Genomic DNA, 9,015 nt, shown 5'->3' on the forward strand with positions numbered 1-9,015 from the left:
TTGGGTCACCTCTCTTTGGAATAGGCACAAATATGGATCTCTTCCAATCATTCGGCCAGATAGTTGTCTTCCAAATTTCTTGGAATAGATGAGTGACTGCCTCCAGTGCCACCTCACTTTCTTGAATGATTTCAATTTTTATTCCATTAATTGCTGGAGCCTTGTTCTTTGCCAATTTCTTCAATGCACCTTGTCTTCTCGAGCTGACCTTTGAAATTTTCTATTGAGCTCTTTTACCATCTCATTGCTTCCAAGTGCTTTAGTCATATTTTGGCTCTCATGAACTTGTTTTCATTTCTTCAGCTTCAGTTTGAATTTGCATCTGAACAATTGATGGTCTGTTCCACAATCTGCCCCTGGCCTTGTTTTGACTAACGATATGGAGCTTTTCCATCATCTCTTTCCTCAGATGTAGTCAATTTGATTTCTGTGTATTACATCTGGTGAGATCCATGTGTATAATCATCCCTTATGCCATCTAAAGAAGGTATTTGAAACGAACAAATCATTGATTTTGCAGAATTCTATCATGTGATCTCCAACATCATTTCTATCACCAAGGCCATATTTTCCAATTACTGATCCTTCCTCTTTGTTCACAACTTTCACATTCCAATCACTAGTAATGATCAACACATCTTGATTCCATGTTTGATCGATTAGATTGAAGAAGTTGGTAGAATTCTTCTATTTCATCCTCACTGGCTTTAGTGGTTGGTGCGTACATTTGAATAATATTGGTATTAACTGGTCTTCCCTATAAGCACATAGATATTATCCTATCACAGACAGCGTTGTACCTCATGACTGATCTAGATATGTCCTTTTTGACAATGAATGCAACACCATTCCTCTTCAATTTGTCATTCCTGGTATAGTAAACCATGTGGTTGTCTGATTCAAAATGGCCAGTACCGGTCCATTTCAGCTCACTAATGCCTAAGATATCAATGTTTATATGTTCCATTTCATTTCTGACAATTTCTAATTTTCCTAGATTCATGCATTGTATATTCCATGTTCTTATTATTAATAGATGTTTACAGCTCTTTCTCTTCAATTTGATTTGTGCCCCATCAGCAACTGAAGGTTCTGCCAGCTTCATTCCCATAGGCTTTACTCCATTCGCATCATCACGGCCAACTCTACTTTGAGGAGTCAACCTCAGTGGCTCATTTTCCGGAACTATATCTGACAGTGTTTCTCTGCTATTCATAAGGTTTTCAGTGAGTAAATATTCAGAAGTAGTTCATCATTCCTTCTTCCTAGTCTGTCTTTGTCGGGAAGCTTCTCTGAAACCTGTCCATCATGGGTGACCCTGCTGGTATTTAAAATACTGATGGCATAACTTTCAGAATCACAGCAATTTATAAGCCACCACAGTACAACAAACTGACAGATGAGTGCTGTACTGTCAAGACATAGTGCCTGAAAATGAGCCCCTCAGGTTGGAAGGCACTCAAAATGTGACTTGGAGTTTCTTCCTCAAAGTAGAGTTGACTGTGATGATGCAAATACAGAAAAGCCCATCAGAGTACAGACCTTGGGACCTTCATTTGCTGATGGGGCACAATTCAAAATGAAGAGAAACAGCTGTAAACATCCATTAATAATTTAAATATGGGTTGTTAGAAGTATGAATCTAGGAAAATTTGAAATTGTCAAAAATGAAATGGAACATATAAACATTGATATCTTAGGCATTAGTGAGCTGAAATGGTATTTTCAATAACTTCACATGCATGCGAAAGCTGGACAGTGAATAAGGAAGACTGTAGAAGAATTGATACTTTTTGAGTTATGGTGTTGGAGGAGAATATTGAAAGAACCAACGTGTCTGTGTTGGAAGCAGCGCAGCCAGAGTGCTCCTTGGAGGCCAGGATGGCCAAACTTTGTCTCTCATGCTTTGGACATATTGTCAGGAAGGAAAGTTTCTGGACAAGGATATCATGTTTGGCAATATGGAGGATCAGAGAAAAAGAGGAAGACCCCCAGTGAGATGGATAGGCAAAATGGCATCATCAAAGGGCTCAAGTGTGGCAACAATTGTGAGGTTGGCCCAGGACCAGGCAGTGTTTCGTTCTGTTGTACATAGGGTCGCTGTGAGTTGTTACCAACTCTATGGCATCTAACAACAACAACAATGTCTTAATGCACCAAAAGACTTCTATTAGGTTCTAGATCTCTCCAGATGTTCATTTCTCAGGAAAACATCCATGTTTGAAATCCTAAAACCACTCATTTGCTATTTAACATACACTTAATGAAAAGCTTGTAAACTGTTATAGTTATTAAGTGTCATTGAGTCGATTCTGACCCATAGAGACCCTGTACAGGGTTTCTGAAGCTGTAAATCTTTACGAGAGCAGAAAGCCTCATCTTTCTCCCACAGAACAGCTGGTAGTTTCAAACTACTGACCTGGCGGTTCGCATCCTGATTCGTAACCACTACGCTACTACTGTACCCCCTATATATTTGTATTACAATGGTTAAGTTAAAAAAAAATTCCATCTAACATAAATCATAAAGCTTACAGAAAAGGCACCAACAAAATTAAAAACAAAAAAAGATTCACAGTGCACTGCACCTTGGAACATATAATAAGGTTGGAGGGTAACGTTTAAAAAGTGAAGTAGAAGATCAATTTCACTCTCAGAGAAAACCTAATGAAGCCAACACTACTACTTTTTTTCCTCTAGCTTTTTAAAATGCAGCACACAGTAGAAGTAAATTATTGCATACTCACCATACTCCTTTGTCATCTGATTTCCTCAAACAGCGCTGAAACTTCTCAAAGGAGAAATTAAGTTTCTGTGCTAAGCATGGCCTTTCTTAAGGTAATCTGAACACTGAGAAATTAATACACAGGTTCAAAGGAATAAGTACAACAGATGTACATAAAATAGGTGCATCAGACTTCATATTCTGCATAGCTAATTCACATCACATACATAAGCTTGAACTGACATCTTTTAACATTTTTTATCTCAAACTGTCAAGAGAGCTAAAAGTCTAAAATTATCATAATCTCATCCTAACAATATCCTTTTATTTGTTCCACAGTGCATTAACTGAAGCAGCACAGCAGCAATGACATTTGACCACAGTTAAACTACCAGTAATTGAAAAGACATAATTTGTTGGTTCTTAAAGAGGCTCAATATCATTAAAGGCCATACTTCTGGTAACTAATCTCCTTCACTGTAGTATTGAGAACTGAAGAATCAACTCTAGGCACAAGAAATGCTGACCAAAGTACTTAACTTAGAAAGAAAGCACGTGCACACATACACCAATTAGATGGTTCCCAGGTGTAAAAATGAGTGACAGTGATTTACCTGCCAGGCAAAGTAACATTTTGACAGATATCTGGAATGCTGGGACCAACTATAAATATGGCTCAAGGAGACCCAAGCAAAGCAGCTGTATTTCTGGAAATAATAAGAGCTTCCAAACACAACCATGTAATGGATTTAAAAAGTCACAGAAGGATTCATAAATTTGTCACATTACAAGAAGCAGAATTCTGGAAAGCACAATTCTAAATACACTGCTAAAATTGTGAATTCTGCTTAGCACCAAGAAGGTGACACTTTCATTAATAGATAGAATTTCTCCTTAAAAACAAAGACATTCCAAAAGTAAAGCAAACTAACACCAAGTGAATGTCTTACAATAGTGGCTTCCATTAAAAGTCCCACTGGGTTGAATAGAGGCCTTTTTAAATAGGTTACCTATGCAGAATAAAGGTTTCTACAGTCACATTTACAAGCAGAGATATATTTTGTGGATACCACACATAAAACATTTTAAAAAGCCACATTACAGATGCACCTGCACATACGTTTGCATATATTCCCACAAAGAAAGCGCTCTCATGAAGTCAGGTGCACCCAAAATACTAATGACTCTTTAAACCCCTGGTGATTGCCCTCAATTATTACTAATATTTTTCTTAAGATGTGCCTTACCACCCTTATTTGCATTTAAGAATCTTGAAAGTACAAGATGCATTGCTAGGAGTGAGTCACCTATGTTACTTTCATGTACCGATTCTTCCCCTATTGAAATATTTTGTATGTGGTTTAATCGCAAACCCTTTTCTCTTCTCACTCCAGGACTTTCATCATGCCAATAAAAATCTATCATTCTCTGCTACTACTGCAAACTGGAACCTAATATATCATCAGTGTCCACATATCAGCACTGAGGTGTAATGGAAAATCTAGTAATGTCAGTTTTACATACACATTTACACTATCACAAGAAAGTTTCACAACAATAAAATTGTTTAACAATACTAAAAAAGGTTGGAGGCAGGATAGTAAGGACATGACCAAAGTGGCAGCGGGGTCCCAGCCTCCATGCCTCTCACCAGCAGTCTCACTGGTTTCCTGATTGCATACAGCACAATTCAGTGACAGAATCGCATCCATGTAACTCAATCCCTCTCCGTGTTGCAGGCTTTGCCCTTTAATGAAGCGCCAAGAGTTCATTTTTAACATGAACATTATATTTCAGATGCTGTTTCTAAATAAAACCCTTTAACAAGACTCTGAGTAGAGGAGGCTTAGAGAGTCTAAGTAGTCAGGAGTAGATAAATGCACAAAATACCACCAAAGCAGATGACCATCAATCTTGACTCTGTGATACTTTAGCACACATATGTTCATTCAATATTTGTGTATTTTAAGGTTTTTTTGTTTTAAAGAATGTCAATGTAAATCAACTACTGTTGCAATCACTATAATGGGTGGCTACATCAAGATGACTCAAACACTTTTCTTGACTAGAATGCCAAATAAAGTATCCACAATCACACAGAAAGAATGTCCTCAAACAAGCAACTGAAACTAGTTAGCCTAAATACTGAAAAAGGTACATCTGCATACAAGTTTATAACTGCATTTACAGTGCAGTTTTGCATTAGGCAAAACTGCTGCATTAGGCAAATCTGCTGCACAAGACCTTTTTAAAGTGTTGAAGAGCAAAGATGTCAGCTTGAGGACTAAGGTGCGCCTGACCCAAGACATGGTATTTTCAATAACCTCCTATGCATGCAAAAGCTGGACAGTGAATAAGGAAGACTGTATAAGAATTGATGCTTTTGAGTTATGGTGTTGGAGAAGAATATTGAAAGTGCCATGGACTGCCAAAAGAACCAATAGATCCATTTTGGAAGAAGTGCAGCCAGAGTGCTCCTTGGAGGCCAAGATGGCCAAACTTCATCTCTCATACTTCAGACATATTGTCAGGAGGGACCAGTCACTGGAGAAGGATATCATTTTTGATAAGGTGGAGGATCAGAGAAAAAGAGGAAGTCCCTCAACGAGATGGATTGGCCAAGTAGCAGCTTCTATGGACTCAAGTGTGGCAACAGTATTGAGTTTGGCCCAGGATCGGGCAGTGTTTTGTTCTGCTGTGTATAAGGTCGCTATGAGTCAGTACTGACTTGATGTGGATCATGACAAGCTATGGACAACATTGTGAAGTATGAGTATTCCAGAACACTTAATTGTACTTCTGAGAAATCTGTACCTGGACCAAGAGGCAGTTGTTCGAACAGAGCATGGGAACACTGAATGTTTTAAAATTGGGAAAGGTGTGCGACAAGGTTGTGTTCTTTCACCATGCTTATTCAACCTGTATGCTGAGCAAATAATATGAGAAGCTGGGTTCTATGAAGAAAAACATGACGACAAGATTGAAGGAAGACTCATTAACAACCTGCGATATGCAGATGATACAACCTTGCTTGCTGAAAGTGAAGAGGACTTGAAACATTTACTGATGAAGATCAAAGAACACAGCCTTCAGTATGGGTTGCATCTTAGTGTCAAGAAAACAAAAATCCTCACCACTAGACCAATAAACAACATTCTTATCAATGGAGAAAAGATTGAAGTTGTCAAGGACTTCATTTTTCTTGGATCAGTTATCAACATTCGCGGAAGCAGCAGTCAAGAGATCAGACGACGTATTGCATTAGGCAAATCTGCTGCACAGGAACTTTTTGAAGTATTGAAGAGCAGAGATGTCAGCTTGAGAACTAAGGTGCGCCTGACCCAAGGCATGGTATTTTCAATAACCTAATATAGATGCAAAAGCTGAACAGTGAATAAGGAAGATCATAGAAGAACTGATGCCTTTGAGTTGTGGTGTTGGAGGAGAATACTAAAAATGCCATGACTGCCATAAGAACCAGTAGATCTGTTTTGGAAGAAGTACAGCCAGAGTGCTCCTTGGAGGCCAAGATGGCTAAACTTCGTCTCTCATACTTTGGACATGTTGTCAGGAGGGAACAGTCACTGGAGAAGATGTCATGCTGGGTAAGGTGGAGGGTCAGAGAAAAAGAGGAAGACCCCCCAACGAGATGGATCGGCCAGGTGACATCATTGATGGCATCAAGTGTGGCAGCGGTAGTGAGGTTGGCCCAGGATCGGACATTGTTTCGTTCTGCTGTGCATGGGGTCGCTGAGTTGGTTCCGACTAGAAGGCACCTGACAATAACAACAACAACAACAACAACACAGTTCAAATTCGTGTTTCTTGCCAGGTGCTCCTCTGCACACAGAGCATTCTCTTCAGATGTATCACTGCCTCCTTACATTTCCTTAAAAACCTGAGAAAGGCAAGGCTTAAAGAGACACATACTCAAATGCAACAGGCTTCTGATCTTGATAACTTCCATAATACATTTACTACTATCAAAATCCAAGATTTTCATTATGGCATTATGATCAAACCTGAAACTCAAAAAATGTTCTGGATGAAAATAGAAATTTGCAACGTCTCCGCCAAAAAACCCTCTGTATGGTCTAGCAAGTGGTCTTCACCAGAGCAAGGTAAGTCATATATGGTGGCATCTATTTCAAAATTATTCTGTAGTTTTCCTGGATGAAGTTTTTTCCCCCCACATTTCATCAAGGAATTCTGCTGACTGACTGTGCACTGACTGTGGACCCCATTTGTTCTTTTCTTCTGAGTAGGGGAGTCCTGATACTGTTTTCTGCCATTTTCCCTCATATTTAGATTCTTTGCTTTTAAGAGGTCAGACATATCAGAATGATTATTATATAGCTTTTGTTGAAGAGGCTGCCTGTGCTTTACCCAATGGTCACCAGGAGAACCTTCAGGAAACAACTGCTGGCTGTGGTAGAAATTTTCTACAGTGGGTTTTGCTGCCAGCTGAGGAAAATCCACTGCTACTATCGGAAGAAATCTCCAAATCTTCGAGAAAGCCAATCTCTTAAAGGTCTGATAAATAGAATGGCCACAAAAAATTTGTTAGGTGCCAAACCAAGTTTGGATTTTGGGGTCATATCATTTCTATGGCAGGGTAATTTCTCATTGGAGAACCAATCAATGTTCTGAATTTCTCTTCTTGTTTTCGGGTTAAATTTTGTATATTTTGGAATAATGTACAAACGAGCAAGTTGGTCACTGATTCAAAGTTCAGTGTAATCATTCTTACAAATATAGTCTTTGATATCAAAACTAGTTTCTTCAAAGACCTCTCTAGCAGCACAATCATGAGGAGTTTCTTCATTTACATTTCTTTCAGAAATCCCCAGCCAGACTTTGCTAGGTATCCCTGAACTAGTAGTACATTTTCAAGTGTCTCATCAAGAATAATTGCACCATATGTTGGTACTCCTATTTTATATTCCTTCCATTCATCCAAAACTTTTCCCACATCTTCACCTTAAGTCAGCAAAAATGGACAATGACTGAAAACAACTTTAGCAAAGTCTCTTATTCCACACTGAGTTAATCCTGGTGTACACTCTGCTTGTAGAAATTTCTACAATCTGCATGTAGAAACCCAAGTAAAACAAACGGGCAAATTCAATCTGAAAACAGACTGGAATTGCATTGTTTCTTTCCTCCCTGGGAATATGCAAAATAAATCTGCTGTAGAGATCTACCAGGATGCTGTCAGGAATCTCCACCCATTTGATCTCCATGATGAGGACCCACAGCAAGAGCAGTGCATCCCGGCTCCGCTCAGCGGCCGACCGAGGGTAATGCAGGGAGATTCCCACTTGCCTGAAAGCGAGCAGTGACAATAGTTGCAGGTGTCTCTTTAGCCAAGTAGATATGGGGTAGGGGCGAGACCGCTCACTTCCTTACAGCTCCCTCAGCCTTGGAAGCCAAGGCTGGGCCAAGGCACAGTGGAACTCAGGGAGTCACGGCCCTGCTTTTGCAAAGCCATTTAAACTGTAAGGTCGGCGGTTCAAGCTCACCAGCGGCTCCTCGGAAACCCTATACAGGATCCTTATGGGTAGGAACCGACTCAATAGCACTTAACAACAATAACAACAACGTCTCAGTAAATGCTACCATCTGCTATTTGTTTGAAGGAGCCCTGGTTGCCTAGTGTGTTAAATAATGGGCTACTAATCATAAACTCTGGTAGTTTAGTCGTTACGAATCGAGCTGCTAACCTCTATTCCATGGGAGAAAGATGAGGCATTCTGCTCCCATAAAGATTGACAGCCTCGGAAACCCTGTACAGGGTCGCTATGAGTCGGAACCGACTCCACGGTACATAACAACAACAACAATCCTAAGGTCAGTGCTTCAAACCCACAAGTCAGTCACTAGACAGGAAAAAGTTAAGTCTGTTTGCTTCCGGAAAGATTTGCAATCTCAGAAACCTTCAAGAGCAGTTCTACGCTGCTCTAAGGTCCTTATGAGTCGGAATTGACTCAATGGCACTTGTTTTTTATGGGGTTTTTCTTTGTTTAAGTGCCACTTCTATCAAATGTATTTTCTCTGTTTACATTTCAGATACTACATTCTCTAAGTGATTGGAACTGATCCTGTAAAGCTTTGCAAAGACGCCCTAGTGTCTTCTGTTTTGTGGGCTAATTCAGAAACCATCAATTGCTACTGTTGTTGTTAAGTGTTGTCAAGTCATTTCTAACTCATAGCAATCGTGTATAAAGTTTCCAAGGAATAGCTGGTTTGTTTGAACCTCTTGTGGTTCAGAGTCCAGTGCTTATCAAGCA

At 39.6% G+C, this 9,015-nt stretch overlaps 1 pseudogene; it reads right to left on the reverse strand.

Moving 5' to 3' along the window:
- Positions 1-6,605: 6,605 nt before the first annotated feature.
- LOC102813208 lies at positions 6,606-7,968 on the reverse strand (annotated as a pseudogene).
- Between the last annotated feature and the right edge of the window lie 1,047 nt (positions 7,969-9,015).

Source organism: Chrysochloris asiatica, unplaced genomic scaffold (genome assembly GCF_000296735.1).
Source record: "Chrysochloris asiatica unplaced genomic scaffold, ChrAsi1.0 scaffold00176, whole genome shotgun sequence".
Classification (NCBI taxonomy): Eukaryota; Metazoa; Chordata; class Mammalia; order Afrosoricida; family Chrysochloridae; genus Chrysochloris; species Chrysochloris asiatica.